Source organism: Amblyraja radiata, chromosome 23 (genome assembly GCF_010909765.2).
Source record: "Amblyraja radiata isolate CabotCenter1 chromosome 23, sAmbRad1.1.pri, whole genome shotgun sequence".
Lineage (NCBI taxonomy): Eukaryota > Metazoa > Chordata > Chondrichthyes > Rajiformes > Rajidae > Amblyraja > Amblyraja radiata.
This window is the reverse complement of record NC_045978.1, coordinates 16,129,780-16,148,577: the sequence shown is the minus strand read 5'-3', so window position 1 is coordinate 16,148,577 and position 18,798 is coordinate 16,129,780. Positions and strand designations below refer to the sequence as shown.

The 18,798-nt window shown below is 42.1% G+C and overlaps 1 protein-coding gene across 1 annotated transcript in view; it reads left to right on the top strand.

The window, feature by feature from the left end:
• vstm2l (V-set and transmembrane domain containing 2 like) overlaps window positions 1-18,798 on the top strand; it is an 80,125-nt gene that overhangs the window by 38,456 nt on the left and 22,871 nt on the right. The gene's annotated exons all lie outside the window — the stretch shown is intronic.

The window sequence follows — 18,798 nt, the reverse complement described above, 5'->3', positions numbered from 1 at the left end:
ATTTTACACTGAAATGGCAGTTCATTTTTCATAAAATCCAATCATTTTCAATAAGAATTGTGTCTAAACTTTACTGCACCTAGTTGGTGTTTGGTTGCTGAATTATGCAAACTATCTTGCCACACAGTTCATGGGAGGTGATCTTGGAGGGTTCCTTCCTACACATAGGAAATATCAGTATTGATGTGTGTTTTTTTTTAAATTCTTTCTCCACAGTCCACAAGACGTTGGTTTGAAGTAATCATTTAGGACTGAATAACTTAATAGTGATAATTTTCACTCAATTATACCTAAAATGGTTTTCAAAGGCAAAGAACGAAAAGTTTCCCAGACAGATCAGATTTGTTTGTCCTGAATATTTCAATTGTAATGATACATTTTCTTTGCTCTGCAGTTCGTATTTCAATTGATTTAATTGTAGTTATAGTTTAGTTTATTATTGTCACAGGTGCAGAGTTACTGTTGCCTGCTATCCAGTCAAAGAAAAGACTATACATGATTACAAATCAAGCTATCTATAGTGTACAGATAAAGGATAAAGGTGACATTTAGTTCAAGATCCACCGGTCCGATTAAAGATAGTTCAAAGATCTCCAATGAGGTAGTTGGGATTGCACTCTAGCTGGTGAGAGGACCGTTCAGTTGCCTGATAGTTGGGAAGAAACTATTCCTGAATCTGGAGGTATGTGTTTTCAAATATCTCTACCTCTTGCCTGATGGGAGAAGTGAGACGAGGGAGAAACTCGGTTGTGACTGGACCTTGATTATGCTGGTGGTCTTGCCGAGGCAGCGTGAAGTATAGATGGAGTCCATGGAAGATGAGTAAATGGAGTTACTCCAGCATTTTGTGTCTATCCATCGAAGGGAGGTTGGTTTGCAGGATATTCTGGACTACGTCCACAATGCACTGCAATTTCCTGTGGTCTTGGATTAGCTGTTCCTAAACCATGTAGTGATGCATCCCGATAAAATGCTTTCTATGGTGCATCTGTAGAAGTTAGGGTCTAAGCTGAACGTTCTAAGCCTTCTAGTGAAGTAGAGGTGTTAGTGTACTTTCTTGGTCATAGCTTTGATGTGGTTGGTCTAGGACAAATTGCTCGTGATATTTATTCCATATACTGTACTTGAAACTTTCGGCTATCTCAACATAGGAAGGGATGCAGACCACTGTCAGGATAGCTGAGGTAAAGTCCAGTGGCAGGTAGTAGGGATGGGACTGCACAGTTAGATATTCCAAACCCGGAGAGCATGAATTCACCTGGACTGCCACATCTGAGCACCACGAGATACTGATGAGGAAGCAGACCTCACCGCCTCTAGCTTTACCCAAAGATGCTGTAGGGTCCATCTGGAGAAGGGAGAAGCCTTCGGACTGAATGGCGCAGTCAGGTGAGCCATGTCTCTATGAAACAGAACACGCAGCAGTCTCTCAGTTCTCTCAGGTAGGGTAGTCTGGCTTTAAGTTCATTCGCTGTAGACTGCACATTAGCCAGTAGTTTGCTGGGGGGAGGGGGGAGGGGGGAGGGGGTCTTGAAAGCTCATTGTTTCAGCCTCGCCTGTAGCGCTGCGCATTGCCATAGTTTCCTCACTAGGTGGCAGCACTTGAGCCGGGTGAGTCGGGCCTCCGGCCTGATGTCAGCATTGGATGCCCCAGGAGGTGAGTGGCTGCGTTTGATGGTGGCGTTGGGCACTTCTGAGGGTCGGGCCTCTGGCCTGGCTGGCTCCCGATGGCCGGTGTCAGTGTTGGTCAGTCTGAGCTAACGGGTGTTTGACCTGGTCAGGTCCCGCTGCTGGGTCCCACTATCAGAGGTCATGCATCTTGCCCCTGCTCTCAGTCATGCCCAGAGGTCCAGTCGTGAGGTCGGCAGCTTTGTGGGAACATTGGTTGAGTTGGCCAGAGTCTCTTAGAGTTTGATAGGCCACAGGTCTCGAAGGGTGAGGTAGGGACGAGGGGAGATTAAAGGGAGCATTATTAGTAGAACAAATGCTTCCTGAGGGTTGGAACATGTTCTGAATTGAGCCCAGAGGTGCAGTCATGGGGTGGGAAGCTTCGGATGCGGGGCGTGTTTGTTGAGTCGATTGGAGGCTCTGGAAGAACAGTAGGCCGTAGGTCTCGATGTCCATGATGAGCCTTGCTGGTTAGATCCTTGCAGGTCCAGGAGTCGTTTTGGGAAGTCGTTTGGCCCTGGGACTCGGAGAATACACAACTCTGAGAGGAGATTAAAGAGAGCAGAGTTAGTGTAAGAAATGCTGCTGTTGAAATAAAGATTTAAAAGAGGAGTGATTGTCATGTATGATAGCAAATCCTCTTCAGGGACCAGCACGCAAAGAGACCCCTAGCTCTGGCACCATCTTAACAGGGTTTTTGTTTAGAAATCAAACCATTTGAGCACTTCTTATATGCAACTTAAAGTTGGTCTCCCTCTGTACTCATCCCTGTAACCCGCCCCAGAGGCAGCAATTTTAACACTCCTCTTCTCAATAGTGTGCCAGTTAGCATGGAGCTAGAGATTTATCCACTGCTATAGCTTCCTGACTTGTTGCAACTGCATTTTCTGAACTGAAAATGGCAGTGACAATCCCATGCCATCAGTTATATTTATAGTTTTGACTCCAATGTCACTTTCACTCACTCACACCTTCTGATTCCAATGTCATTCAATGTCAATGTCATCAATGTCTTGTTTTTAAGCTGAGGCCTGAGCAAGAAAGCAGTGCTAGATTCCCCGTATGGTCAAACCTATTGAAAACCAGGACCAGAAGTTACCAACCAAGATTATAATCTGAATTTCTGTACTGGGCTAGGATGTGCCTGGTCTGCGTGTAACCCTTTCCCTATTTCTGAATCCCCTCCTGAAGTAGCTATCTTGGGTCAGGAGTTATCATGCTTGTTTGCCAGTGGCAAATCTTGCCCCCAATACTAACAATGGGCAGTGGGCTTCCTGCTAACATCTGAGCCACATGTCTTGGAGACATCAATAGGACTGTTCCAAGTGGCAAGCTGATGAGGTTCTACCATTAAAACCACCAGGCCTCTCACCTACAAAACACCTGATCTTTCAGGCATGTTGTGACCAACAGTTTAATTTAAGCCCAACTATTCTTTGTATTCTAAATTCCAATGATTTAAAATCTTTTCCCACTGAATTCTATCAACTTCTTTAACAGTGCTCTATTGATTCCTTTCATAGCTATGCTACTTTTCCCAAACTCTGTTCTTCTGTGGTGTATTTACTTCTGTCTTCTGTGATTAGGCCTCTTTCTGCTTTTCATATAATGTACTTTGCTACCAATATAGCCTCAAGCTTTGGACACTTATTCTTAATGCCTCTGGCAGATGTTAGCCGTTAACAAGATGAGGCGCAGCCACAGTGAATCTTGTGGTTGAATTCCCACTGATACTCATTATCTCAGCTGATAGAAGGCAGTAGTCAATACCCTAGAACTGTAATCCCATGAGATTCATCACTATCCGGAGATAAGCAATGTATCATTATATCTTCGTCATCCAGTGAGATAGTTTAGTGACTAAAAATGTGTGTGGTTTAAAAATGTCTGTCAAAAATTACACTGCCTAAGATTTTAATTACAAATATTTCTGCAAATGTATAGAATCTGTACTTCCCACAATCACACAATCAAAGTTATTGGTGTATCTTGAAACAAATAAATGAATACAAAGGTGCCGTTGGGAGAAGTTACAAATCCTGCCAAAAAAATCATTTTGCCGGATTTTCTTATCAACTATAAACAGTGACTTAAGTGTTCCTTTGTTGGGATTAATTTTCTTGAAACTTAGAGTCCGCTCTTTATGAGATATGGGACACAATAATTCCCCATCTGTTGATATCAGAAAACAAAGGATTAGCTCAAAATTGGAGATTTGCCCAACGCCAGTTTGGAGAAGGCCATTTAAAAGTCATTTGTTGTTGTGAACGGTAACTGTGGGCAGGTCAAAGACAAACGGCTAAAAAATCATTAAAACAGGTTCCTCTGATAGGTCAATGACAAGTTTTATTTAGGTACAGTAGCAGGGGTGTATATTTTAGCTGTTTTTTACAAAGATATTTAGATCCATTGCTGACATGTCCAGGAACATCATGTCCATCTGTTTTTTCTCAAGGATTCATTTATTACATGCATCTTACCAGTAGACACCCAATTTACAAAAGCCTGAAACACACACACAGGCACATGCGTGCACACAGACACTCAAAATATATATTTGTAAAAATTATAATGATTGATATATATATATAATGATTGATATATATATATATAATGATTGATATATATATATATATAAAATATACACATACTTATATACACGTATACACATGTATATATTTATGTACACATATTTATATACAGGTATATATATTTATTTATATACACACAATACACACACACACACACACACACACACATATATATATATATGGTATAATTAACACCACTGCTATTTTCCTTCATCGGATATGGATATTTGAGTTGCTAGGTGTGTGGAGCCCTTTCAGATACGGTTAAATTCAACCTCACTGCTGTGGCTCTGAAGTCGCATAGAGACCAAACCATCACATTTCTTCCGTAAACGACATCAGTAAGCCACAAATGTTTTTATTAAAAAAAACAAGCGTTTCAAGGTCATGATTACAGATGGTATCTTTTTTTCATGTCCAGGTTATTCGATTAACTGAATTTAACTTCCCCGACTGCCATGATGGGGATTGACCTCATGTCTCTGGATCATGTCCAGCATTTTTGGATTATGAATCAATTGGGAAAAAACTCCGACACTAGAAAAGCAGTAAATAAAAATAACCACCTTTAGAACACTTTGTGTGCTTGAACTGAATTGAGTGGCGATTACATGCAACAAGAATATACAAATGAACACATTGTTATGGATATCTCTGTGGTTTGGAATCATTAACTAAGGGCTAGGGTGGAGACAATCTTGACATTTATGGAAGAAAACGAATGAATCAATTTGCACCAGAATTTTGTCACATCTCCCAGAGAGGCAGGGGGATAGAATGGGATTGATAAAATCCATGGTTTACTGATTATGAGAATCCCAATTAGATAAAGAAGAATGATCCCAAGGAACTGATCCTGCCCAAGAGACATAATGTACATGTGTAGGAAGGAACTGCAGATGCTGGGTTAAACTGAAGATGGACACAAAAAGCTGGAGTAACTCAGCAGGTCAGGCAGCATCTCTGGAGAAAAGGACATTTCTGCTCGAGATGGGTCACAGGTCTGAAGAAGGGTCTCGATCCAAAACATCCTTTTTCCTTTCCTCCTGAGATGCTGCCTGGCCCACTGAGTTACTCCAGCTTTTTGTGTCTATTTTAGGCATAATGTACATGTAGCCTGGGAAGGTCTAGATTAAAATTGTCAGGAGGACGCTCAGAACACGAGCTGTTATATATTGAAGCCCAGAACCAAATGGAAGTGTTCTGCATAGTTGTCAGTGAATTGTTTGGGTCATTGCTTTGCAGAACACTCCATTCAATGCATAATGAAGGTCCTGAACTTCCTGTTGCTTGTAACTTTAATTCCTCATTCCATTCCCATTCTGATTTCTTTGTTTTTGAATTCTATGGTGTTCCAATGAGGCTGAATTTAAGTGGGTGGGACAGTGATGCGGAGGTCATCACTGCTACCTCACCGCTCCAGAGATCTGCATTCAGATCCTGAACTCTGATGCAGTCTGCGTGGAGTTTCCATGTTCATCTGGGAACAACATGGGTTTCTCTTGGGTGCTCTGGTTTCCTCCCACGGGCCAAACATTTGCAGTTGGTAATTGGATATTATAGTTTGCCCATTGTGCGGCTGGTTTGTGGCAGGAGAATGGGGGTGTGGAGGGAGTGTTGATGGGGAGGTGAATGGAAATTAATGGTCAAAGGTCACTGTCTTTATTATCACATGTGCCGAAGTACAGTGAAAATTTGTTTTTGCATCCATTTCAGTAAATCATTACTGTACACAATTACAACCCTAGATTAAATACAAAGTATATACAGTAGAAATACCCCACTGAGACCATATACAAGTTCAAACACCAGGCTGCAGCTGGCCATAAAGGACTATTGCAGCCATCGCCTTGATCTGGATCAGACTGCGAACCGGTGTCCGTCTCCTCGCCCGGCCACCTTCAGCCCTTATGTAATGGGCTTTGTGTAGATTGGTGCTTTATAGGAGGCAAGATGCAGGGAATTAAAGGTCCTTTCCAATTTTTTGTGTTCCTGACCGGACAAGTCAACTGTACCAACTCTGACTTGGAATTTCAGGATTCATCAAAGTATTTGATAGATTATCATAATCAACATAACGATGAACAGTTTGCCAAATAAACATCATGTTCTACAGTTTACTCTAACAAATCACAACATTCACAACTCTCTGTCTTGTGTTTAACATTTTTAACATTTAAATTTTTTCACCTCTTCCCAGAAATTTAAAATTTCATTCATCTCCTTCCATTCACATCTCTCTCACTCCCCATTCTGGCACCACTGTCACTTGTGTCAGTCCACCTATCCTGGCCTCCACCTTATCTTCCCTTTCATATTCTCTCCCCTGCTGCTGCTGCTGCTGCTGCCTGGCATGCGATATATTTCAAAAATATATTGTTATTTAAAACAAAACTAGAAAGTAATCTCAAGATAAATTGTATTGCTGATGCCTCTTCAGAGCCACTTTTCACTAATAGCTCTTTCACTAAATAATATTTCTTTCACATTTGATTTTATGTTCATTACAAATATTGGTGCATAATTCTGGAATCCATTAAAAATATATATTATTTGTAAAAAAAATTGTTCACAGGCTTCATGTCAGAACAGTCGGATTATACTTATCAGAAGAGATGAAAATCTGGGGCAATTTCCTCCCTGAGAGTGTGCAATGAAGGTCATCTAGTAAAGATCTTTAAAACTGTGAAGGATTTGATGCGCCTAAACCAAAACCAGGGAAAAGCAAAAAAATAACCTGAGTTAAGATTTCAGGAGAAACATACTTGTCAAAGGAATGGTTAAAATATATAGGGACGACGGCAAAATACACAAATGCCTTGAAAGAGAAGCTTGACGCATACATGGAGAATACAAATTAAATTAGATTACAGAAGGTAGCAAATGACACAGATTAAGTATAAAACTCAGTTTATATTGGTCTAACTGGCCTCTTTCTGTGCTATAAATTCTACATTGTTTAAATCAAGTACTGAGTCCTTACAGCAGCTTGGCCTTGGGGGAATTCAGGTGATTGATTGTGTAAAGTACACAGATATTTGATGATTTCTACCAGGACAGCTCAGATTTTAGAAGTGCAACAAAGAAAATAATTGTCCTCTGCAGAGTTTTGCATGCTGTGAACAAGATACGTTATAGTTGCAATTCAGATCTGCATCTTGATAAATACCTTAGATAGCAATCTTGCAGCCTGCAAGTTCCTAGAGCAGCAGTAACCTTTGATTCACCTTTCCTCATCTATTATTAGGCCACTTTCTACAGCAAAGATACTGTGCAGCAGAAGGTGTTAAACTCAGACACCCTGGAGGAACTACACTGAATCTTGGCCTGTCAAGTATGCTTCAAAACAACAATGCGATTGAGAATGATTTTGGTACTTGTATGTGCCTCGTTTTCACCATACTGAATCCTTGCTGCCGCTGATTGGGATTTCTGCGGGCTACCTTCTCACTCGAAAAGGCAATTGTTACAACATTAATGCAGAAAGAGCTGGGGAGTTCACCATTAGGTTTTATGATCCTGATCTCATAGTTTCGGATCATGTGGATAGTCTGTTGTTGATGGAAGCTTGAATTGATTAATGGGTCCAGTCCATGCTGAAAATGATCGAGCTGCTGACTCACCAGAATAAAAAAAATCATTATCCACTTTATTCATCAGTTAAACTGACCCCCCCCCCCCCTGCACAATTAGTGAAGGAAGCCAGAAACATTAACAGGAGGAGGATTGATAGTGTTATAGAGTAATGTTAGTGTTGTTCACATTGTGGATTTTGGCTGGAATTCTTGTTGAAGAAAGAAAGTCACGTATTTGGTCTCTAACCGAATTATGAAGGTAGGAAGAATGTATTTCTATGCAATTATCTGGTCTGCCAATACATTTCACTCTCCTATTCATTTATTCACACTACACTTTGGAACGCAAATTCGATCTGATCTCACCAGCAGTTTGGCGTTCAGTGGACAGTGATTATCATCCGGGTATTGAGCCACACTGACTATAACTATAATCCTTTAGACCAGTGGTAATATCAATGCTTAGATAAATGTAGAAGGGTGGGCACAATTGAATGGTGTGTCATTATGGAATGAAGGGAAGTGTTGGTAAAGGTTAATGGGTGGAATGAGACTAAATCAAATGGCATTGGGAATTCCAGTAACCAAAGAAAGACATTAAATGTGTGGAATCTCATTAATGCTGGAACTGAAGGCTGTGTATGGATGGATCTTAAGATCTGTCAAAGAAGTATTCCACACAAGGAATAAATATGCTGTGAGATGTCACAAATGTCTTGCAAACCGATCAAATTGAATAACAAATCGGACATATCTACTGCATCTGATGTTCCCGATATGGGCTCCTATACATCGAGGAGAACAGCACGAGGCACGCCAACCGTTGCCTACTGGTTCTCCTGGTTGCTAACCATCTTAACTCTTCTTCCCATTCCTATGTTGACCTGTCCGTCCCGGGCCACTTCCATTGCCAGAGGGAGGCCACTTGCAAACTGAACAAACAGTACCTCATATTCCACTTGGGTAGCTTACAATCCAACGGTATGAATGAATTTTCCAATTTTAGGTAACTTCTCCCCCCCCACCCCCTTTCTTCCTAATACACCATCCTTTCTCCCCCCCCCCCCCCCCCACACACACTCCCTGCCCCACCTATACTCGCACTGATTTTTTAAATCTCACCCTCCATTTCCTCCTACCAGGCCTCACAATTCACAACTCTTCAACCCTTTTATCATCTCTGGCCCGCATCCAATGATGTGCCTATCAAAAATCTATTTTACCTGAGTTCACCTATTATCTGCCACATCTTGTCCCGCACCTCCTCTCTTCCAGCTTTCTTCTACTGCCCCCCACCCCCCTCCCCCGACTATAATCAGTGTGAAGAAGGGTTCCAATCCAAAACATCACCCACCCATGTTCTCCAGGGATGCTGCCTGACCCGCTGAGTCACTCCAGCTCTGTCTTTTTCTTTCAGTTAAAGCCATTATTTAGTAATCTTACCTAGCATAGTCTGATCGTCTCTATTCCAAAGATGTCATATAACATAATTATTCAAATATAAAGTTTTGTTCTTCACTAATTTGAACGGAACGCCATTTTAACTCGTGAAAGAAATCGGTTAATTACTTTCTAAAAATGCAGAACACAGATAATTCTGGATACATTCACGTTGCTTTGCACTCTAATTTCTTTCAATCATAATTAATTGAAAATTATCTGTATTCTGCTTTTTTAGAAAGTAATTAATTAAAAATAATTATGATTTGGAATTAATTATAAATCATATAAATCTAAAAATGTAAATTTATAAATCTTTAAAAAAAGCCATTAATCTGCCAGTGTAACCAAATTTGTCATTCTTCCACCTCGTGGCCTATTTTATATGAGCGCTCTATAAATATAATGCATCATCCAGTCATTAGACAGGAATGGTTTGATTCTGTTGGCTTACCATATCTTAAGGTGGAAGGAGGGAAACTGAATGTTATTGCATCAATGCAATTAGTCAATACACATTCCATCTAATAGATTTTGACAACACAAGCAACTGCTGATGCTGGAATCTTGACCTCACATTGTGTATTCCTATTGTGGAGTGCTTCTTTGTCAGCTGATAAGGTCCATCCATGCAAAAGCCTTCAGCAAAAAAAAAACACAGCACAGATCCTCAGCGGATCAAGCAGCATCTCATGAACATGGATAGGTGACAATTCGAGTTGGGACCTTTCTTCAGATTGATTGTAGTAGGGAGGAGAAAACTGGAAGAGAGGTGAAGGTGGGTGGGGGTGGGGGGGGGGGGGGGACAAAGTCCGACAAGTGATAGGTGGATACAGGTCAGTAAGGGAAGTGGGTAGTGGGAGAAATTCTTACCCATCCAGGGACACAGGGAAGAGAGGAGGTGGGAGAAAATAAAAGATGATTGAAAATTGAAATTGGAGAATTTAATGTTCGTACCATTGGGTTGTAAGTTCCTCCAGTTTGTGTCAGGCTTCACTCTGGCAATGGAGGAGGCCCGGGTCTGAAAGGTCCTTATGGGGATGGGTAAGCGAGCTCAAATGGTTAGCAACCGGGAGATCTGGTAGATGGAGCACAAGCGATTGGTGCAACAGTTGCCTAACTAATCAACTACACTGTGCTCTACCTGGACATGCACCCATTTATACCACTATCCCACCCCTCCTTTTCCCCTGTTTATTTATTGTGTATATATGGTCTATGGTCTATGGACACATTGAACTTTTATCTTCCGTTTTGTATTATGTTTACATATTTTGTTGTGCTGCAGCAAGTAAGAATTTCATTATCCTATCTGGGACAGATGACAATAAAACTCTCTTGACTGTCCCCCTTCATCTGGCCTTACAATTCACACCACTTCTGGCCTATGTCTACCCATTTGCCAATTAACGCCGCTAACCTGTATACACCTATCACTTGCCTGGCTGTCCCACCCCCCATTCCTCTTTCAGTTTTCACTCCCTCAACCCCACTACAATCAGTCTGTAGAAGGGTCCCAATCCGAAACATCTCCTGTGGGTCTGGAATTTACTCCTTCATCCTCTCTACTTTTCAACCTTTCTTCTTTCCCTTAAACCTAACCTGTTGGACCTCTTCAGATAGGTAAGGGTTGCATTTTGTTTAGCAGTGCTTCTTTGAAGCTCACTGGACTATTTCACTTTATTAAAAGCGCTATATGACCAAGAGTTCTTATTGTAGTATTTTAAGAAATTGCAGAGCTACCTAATGCTTGCACAAAGGATGGAGAAATCTAAACAATGAATAATCAATTTCATGTCTATCATGAAGCTGTTTGAGTAAATAGTCTTAATTCTACGTGACATTAGTTCTGTTGTATGTTGTGTTATTTGTTCAGGTTTTGGGGCACTTTTTTTTGCAACTTTGACATCTCTTTCCAGTTAGAATTCCTGGCAATCTTGGACGATCAAGAATAGGATGGTGTCATTCACACCCCAGCCTTTGCAACTCTTTACAACTGATTAGCAATTATTAATCACAATAGAGAAGAAAATGTTATCATGCAGTGACAATCACAATCTTGGGATTCCCCCAAAAAACCTTAGAAAGACATTTCTGCTTCACACTACTATGGCCACACCCTCTTCACTTCCAATCACCTTGCTCATTGTGGCCGGTAGCTGTTGTATTCCTTAGTTAGTGGCCTCTTTGCTCTGTCTATCCCTGCCCCTGGTTCACCATGGTTTGCTGGACTATTACCCTTTCAACTCGGTTTGAGCTTCACCCTGGTGTACCCCTCTCAGCTCCGCTTCAGCTCAATCCTGCCTGGTCCACATCCAGTTTGCCAGCTCCACTCAGGGTCCTCCCACTGCCTCAGCATTTCTCCCTGCCGCTCCCTATTCCATGTCCCTCGTGCTTGACTCGCTTCCCTCTGCCTTGTCAGCCTGGTCAGATCTCGCTCAGTTTGGTGCATGCCTCGTCACCCCTTCACTCCCTCACATTGCCCAGCACCACTCCCAATCACCCTTCATCTCCTGTGGAAGATCACTGCTGTTCGCTCCTTGGCTAGTGTCCCTTTCACTCTGCCCATTCCTGTGGCCTACCCTGCATAGCCTGCAGGACCATCTTCCTCTCAGGTCTGCATGAGCTTCACCCTGCCACTTCCCTTTTCGGTCCAAGTATTTCTTGAATACATTGCATTATATATTCTGTGAGGTACAGAGGTGCTGCTTACATTGATGCATTGATACATATGGGAGATAGGAGAAGAATTAGGCCATTCGGCCCATCAAGTCTACTCCTCAATTCAATCATGGCTGATCTATCTCTCCCTCCTAATCCCATTCTCTGGCCTTCTCCCCATAACCCCTAACACCCGTACTAATCAAATAGATTGTCTTACAGAGTCATAGAGAGATATATAAAGATACAGAAAGATGCCCTTAAGACCACCGTCTGCACTAACCATCATCCATCCTATATTGATCCCATTAAAAATAATTATCATCATGTTCTCCCAGATTCTACCACTCACCTATAGACAGTGGGTAATTTATAGCAGCTAATTAGCCTATTAACCCACATGTCTTTGTCACAAGGGAGAAAACTAGAGCATCCACATGATCTCAGGGGGAATGTGTAGGCTCCAAACCTTAACCAAGGTCAGGATTGAGGCCGGATCTCTGAGGCTGTGTTCAGGAGTATGTCCTCACTCCCCAAAGGAGGTTACAGTGTTGTTGGAAGGAACTGCAGATGCTGGTTTAAATCAAATATAGACACAATAAGCTGGAATAACTCAGCGGGACAGGCACCATCTCCGGATAAAAGGAATAGGGGACGTTTTGGGTTGAGACCCTTCTTCAGACTGAAGAAGTCTGTACAGATGTTTCATTGTATCCTGACAGATCCCTTGTCTTCTGACTTGAATATTGTGATATCAATTTCTTTCCGAAGTGCACTGTTCTAGAATTGAATGTGGGTATGCTTTGTAAGGGAGAATTAACAGAATTGCCTTCTAAGTACATCGACTGGAGCCTGTTATAAATGTGATGTGATGGTACTGGTCCAAAGTTATCAGCATTTCATTTCTTATTAAGTGCATCTTCTGCCTGATTCATTCAGCACTCACAGAAAATCAGCTGCATTTGGAGGATAATTATTGATGTTACTAAAAGCATTCTGACATAATGAGGAAGTTGCCTCCCATAATGGTAGCTAAATGCAATTGCTAAATTCTCTGGAGGTCAAATAATCAACACTGGGATTTCAAAGGGTCGTCTGCCCTAATGGGCTTGGAGGAACTCAGTTACATGTTTTTAAATGAAGAAAATACATTTTAAAAAAATGTTGTACAGACGACACCTTTTTACGCTAATGGATTTAAAAACAATATATATGCACATCCTTATGTGCAATGTGTCACTGTCATTCAGTCGTGACACCTCATTGATCAACCTCTTGTTCTGGAGAGAGGGAGAGAGGAGCAAGTGATAACCTTTTACTTGCTGATAGTGCAACAATCTTGCTGGATGGAGTAGCTTGCTGCAGCTGGACGAGGACACTGGTATTGATGTAGACCTTTTCTGAAGATCTTGTCAATGACTACCCATTTGGTATCAGGGCATTCAGATAGCTCTCGACTATAAACAGGATGTATTTTTTGCTCGAGCAAGAATTATTGATTTCCCATGTCTGTTCTTCAGATTGTGGAGTCATTCATTAAGGCTTATAACACTCTTAAAATCAAACCATATCTTTGAATCAGAAGACGTATGTGCAGCAGTGAAGGTGGGAAACATTAGCAGGTCATTGTTGGTGGTGTCCGAGGTGTCAAAAGCCCATGTAACTCCAAGGCACAAGATACAAGATACAAGATATATTTATTTGTCACATGTGCCAGTTGGCACAGAAAGGCCGCTCCGATCCAGTGGTAGGCCGCGAGGTGGGGGGTGAAACATGTTTTTTTGTCTCTTCCTTCGGGGGAATGCGACTCTTCTTGTCGTATCCCCCTTCTCTGCCTCCGTCTGCACTGATGCCTAATGGCGAAGCCGGCGGCCTCCAACTGCGACCGACCTCGAGGCTCCGGAGGCAGAGCCAGCCAGGACTTACCAACGCGAGGCTGGCCAACTTCGGGCTGTGGCGACGGTCCGGCGTTCCGGTGACGGTGGCCCGGCTTCGGGGCTGAGGCGGCGTTCCGGCGTCCCGGCGGCGGCGACCTGAATTCGGGGTCCGGCCGCGGGCCAGTGGACGACATCATCGGGAGCTCGCAGGTCACAGGTTGGTGACCTGTTTTTCCGGAGCTCCCGCAACTACAGCTGCGTCCGCTGGACTAGAGGGCGGCATCTTCGGCAGCTTCGACCACCCCGGGCCATGGAGCTTGAACCGGCCTATTTGCGGAGCTCGGTTGAGCTGCGGGACTGACTTATCATCATCCGGCGGGGTCACAACAACGGAAGCCTGGATTGCCTCAGTGCAGAGGGAGAACAAGGAGGGAAGAGACAGAGACTTTAAGACTTTTGCCTCCATCACAGTGAGGAGGTGCCTGGTGAACTTACTGTGGTGGATGTTAATTTGTGTTTATTGTATGTTTTGTTATTTATTATTATATGTATGACTGCAGGCAACGAAATTTCGTTCAGACCAAGAGGTCTGAATGACAATAAAGGAATCCAATCTAATCTACTCTAATCTTACCCCTCCCCCCTCCCCCCTCCCCCACATAGAAAAACTAAAGAATCCCCAAAACAAAACTGTCAGACAAACTAAAATTAAAAAAAGATAGTAAAAAACGGACAGGCTTTAGGCAGAGGCGCTTTCAATGCAGCGCCCCTCAATACCACTGAGTTTGCCCTGCCTCAATAGTAAAATAATTTGACGCAAGTATCCGTTAAATGTTCATTTATTTTAACTGAATATAGTAATAAACCCCAGACCTAATCAATGAATATTAATGAATCCCTGCTGAGAATAATTCAAACTGTTTATTTTACACTTAATACAGCTGGTGCTTTCATCCCGTAATATGGGAGTGCTATACTGTCAGTCACGTTCTACGATGAAATGTTACATTGACATTCACTATAACCTCAAAGGTGGTCTCAAAATATTCCTTGGCCTCTTGAAGAAGACAGGTGTATTCACACCTGCAGCCTGGCAAAATAATTAAAATGTGTGGAGAATATAAAAGGGGATTGATGTAGGATTACTGGAAATGGATGGTTGATAGTGACGTGTTTCTGTGCTGTAACTCTCTATGACTTCACAACTCAGGAAGCTTGATCAATAAAGAAATGTCTGGACATTATTAAACTGCTGGTTTATGGGGTCTCAGTGTTATACAAATTGGCTGCATCATTTCTCACATTGCAATGATGAGTACACTTGAAATATACTTCCAATGCTGTAAATCCTGATACTGGGCATCCTGAAGTCCTGAAAAGCCACAGAAAAATACATCTTAGTTCTTTCTTTGCTTCCGTTACATAAGCCTGTTATATTTCATCCGCACAGCTCCTTTCTCATGACACTTTCACTTGCAACCACCGATCAACAATTGCACCTTCACCTCTTCCCTCCTATCTAGGGAACCAAGCAATGTTTCGAGGTGAAGCAGTGATTCACTTATATTCCCTGCAGCCTGGTGTGTGGGAGTTTGTGTCCATACATTGGCCTTCTCTGCTCAGGAGAATCCAGACAGATATCCAAACAGCTTACAAGGGTGACCCACAGTTTCTCATCCACAGGCTCACTTTAAACCTTAATCCTACACCACTTTGACCTGCTTCTCTGGGGTCTCTCAAACTGTTATTATGCCACCATAACCCTGAGAAACAACATTTCATCTTCTGCCTTGTGCCGCGCACTCTGAGGTTGCTTGCGAGATGCATAAGGAGTTGCAGATCACGGTGAGTGGAGCAGCAAGGAGGTAAAGAATGGGGATGATGAGGAGACGATACAGAGTCAATCAATAGAGCCTTGGGGGAGAGCAAGAGGGTAGTGAGAACTGTGGCATTTAAGACCTTAAACATGGCTCTGATATCTGATTATAATATCTGGTTAAAAATAGAACCTGAATCACATAAGTGGTGCTCAGGAGTGGTTTTCCTCTTTTGCTTGCCATTAAAAGATTAGGTGCAGTATTCTTGTTCTTAATTTCTTTTGAAAGCTCAAACATTTGATTTTGGTATATCTTTAATTACAAACAACTGTGTGAAAGAATACATCTCATATTTTGTGTAGGCCACTGTTAACTGAAAACCAAAATATTTAGTGACTGTAAATGAGAGCATGAAACACGATCATGTGCTTTGCCAAAGGCCAGGGTGGATTTCTTAATGAACATCGATAAATATAAATGGAGCAATCTGGCCACTGAAGTAGCAAAATACTAAATTCACGAGTAATCAAAAATATGGAGGAATAGAATGATGGCTTTACATAAATTGATAATTGTGATTTTTTTAGACTTTTTTTGTAGAGCTGCTGCTAGATTTGATATATCAACTGCACCGTGTCCATTTGCAATGAAGGGAAATGTGAAATTGTCAATGAAGAATGGCAAATCATTCTGGAAGTGTGCATAGGTGGTGTGTAATTGCAGTCTCAAAGAGCATTTGATGCTGATGTTCCTGATTGTGTTTTCTGAAGTGCATGGAGCAGCATATGTTCTGCATTGTTCTGTTCATGAATTGTTTTTAATTGTAAATTGTAAGTTTAGTTTAACAACAGCATTTCCTTCATTTTGAATTGATTATTCCCAATCCAGTATGTTGACTTTCAAAGAATATACAGCAGAAAAACTGGCCATTCAGCCCATCTGGCCTATGCTGTTATTCTTTACTCCCACCAGGAAAGTCTGCTGAGTGCCCTGTCCTCCTTCCATGTGTCCGGTGACCTCTAAATGTATATTAATTATGACCATAACTAGATAAAATACAGTGCTTTCTTTCTGATGATACATGCCACGATAACATTTCTATCATCTCTAAAAAGCCACGAGGCCATGAACCTACAAAACTGTACAACTTTTGAGTATGGGAGAAAACCGGATCGCCCGGAGAAAACTAACGTGGTCACAGGGATAATGTACAAACTCCGTAGTCAGAATCATACCCAGGTCTCTGGTGCTGTAAGGCAGCAACTCTACCCCTGTGCCACTGTGCTGCCCTCCCACTGAGCTGTTTTGCTTTGGCTTTCTCACAGCAGAGAATATCACTCCCACCCCTTTGACCTGGTATTTCCATTGTGAATTACTTTCATGCTTGTAGTGCCACTGCATCAGGAAGCATGACTAGGGAGCACTATTGTGCAGTGATGTGTACACATCCCAAGCGACACTGACATCGGGCAGGCAGATGTCACAGATGGCCCTGCCGCCAACAACGTTGGCAGGATTTATTTTTTGAAGGTGTCTACGTGTGGATGTTCCAGATGAATGGAGCTACTTTAATAGGTCCAGCTCCAAATGGTAACTTTAAAATGAAGTTTAAATAGAAGATTTGAAGGAAATACTGCTTTACATAACTCATGATTAATTTTTACCTACCAACTTATCATGGTAGAGGACGTAGGCCATTCAGCCCATCCTGTCCATGCCTGTTCTCAAACTCTGAATCCCATTTATCCCATTATCCACTCCTTATTTTCATTGTAGCCCTGTAACTTATTCCCCATCACAACCCCAACAATTCTCCTTTTGTACTTTTGTCACATACATACACTAAAGGATAAGATACAGTGGCCAATTAATCTTCTAAGAATGTCTTTGAGAAATGGGAGGACACTAAAGTACTTGGGAAACCCATGAGGTCATGGGCAGAATGTACAAACTGCAAGCAGACAGCACCCAATGCCAGGAACAAACTCTGCTTCTGGGAGCTGTGGTTTAGAAGCACTAACTGTGCCACCATGTCACCCTGCTAATAGTGAATGGACTGGACCAGCTGGTAATGGACTGACCAGTTTCCAAACATGCTGTAGAGTGAATTGCCTTCCCATTATCAGCCCATTTCACGCTGGTTGCATAATTCATATCACCTATTATTAATTCATTGTTTCTAATGTCATATAATTCAGCAGCTCCATCTAAAGCAGAAATTGCACCGTGGCTGGTTTATCACTAGCTGTGTTACTGTTTGTTATAACTAGCTTAGCCCAGTGAATATTTGAAAGCACATTCCCAACAAGTTGACTTTCACTTGTCAAAGCACGAAACTGGTGAGCTTTAAAGAAGCATCTATTATTTTTGCTATCTGAGCTAAAGGACAACACAATCAAGATCAAGAGAGTTTATTGTCATGTGTCCCAAGAATTTAACTTGCTTTGCTTCAGCACACCAGAACATAGTAGGCATGAAATTCAGAACAGATCAGTGTGTCCATATACCATTATATAAATATATACACACATGAATAAATAAACTGATAATATGCAGATAAACAGATAATGGGCTATTAATGTTCAGAGTTTTGTCCGAGCGAGTTTAATAGCCTGATGGCTGTGGGGAAGCAGCTATTCCTCAACCTGGTCGTTGCAGTCTTCAGGCTCCTGTACCTTCTGCCTGAAGGTAGCGGGGAGATGAGTGTGTGGCCAGGATGGTGTGGGTCCTTGATGATGCTGGCAGCCTTTTTGAGGCAGCGACTGTGATAGATCCTCTCGATGGAAGGTAGGTCAGAGCTGATGATGGACTGGGCAGTGTTTACTACTTTTTGTAGTCTTTCCCGCTCCAGGGCGCTCGAGTTGCCGAACCAAGCCACGATGCAACCGGTCAGCATGCTCTCTACTGTGCACCTGTAGAAGTTAGAGAGAGTCGTCCTTGACAAACCGACTCTACGTAATCTTCTCAGGAAGTAGAGGCACTGATGTGCTTTTTAAAATAATTGCATCAGTGTTCTCGGACCAGGAAAGATCTTCAGAGATATGCACGCCCAAGAATTTGAAGCTCTTGACCCTTTCCACCATCGACCCGTTGATATAAACACAATGGGTGAAGGGAAACAATTTAAAGGTAAAGCTTAGAAAATTCAGTGAGTTTAAATCTGCCGTAC